The sequence below is a fragment of the Prunus dulcis genome, chromosome 3, assembly GCF_902201215.1.
Source record: "Prunus dulcis chromosome 3, ALMONDv2, whole genome shotgun sequence".
Lineage (NCBI taxonomy): Eukaryota > Viridiplantae > Streptophyta > Magnoliopsida > Rosales > Rosaceae > Prunus > Prunus dulcis.
In genome coordinates this window covers 1,572,632-1,572,868 of record NC_047652.1, presented here as the reverse complement: position 1 = coordinate 1,572,868, position 237 = coordinate 1,572,632, and positions in this window count along the sequence as shown.

Here is a 237-nt window from a genome sequence, read left to right as displayed (position 1 = left end):
TCATCTTCCTCTTGCTTTCATTGCACGCAAAAGGTAAGCTTTCATTTTCACTATTTTGGTTACTGTTTTGCATGCTCATACGTTTTTTGTTTGAAAAATCTTTTTACCTTTTTTCTTTCCAAAATCATTTTACTTCTTTCCAAGTTTGATAAAATATACAGACAAAGAGGGAAAGTTTCCAACTTTGAAGACAACTACCTCAACTAAATAAGACGACGGTAGCTTCTTATTTACGTG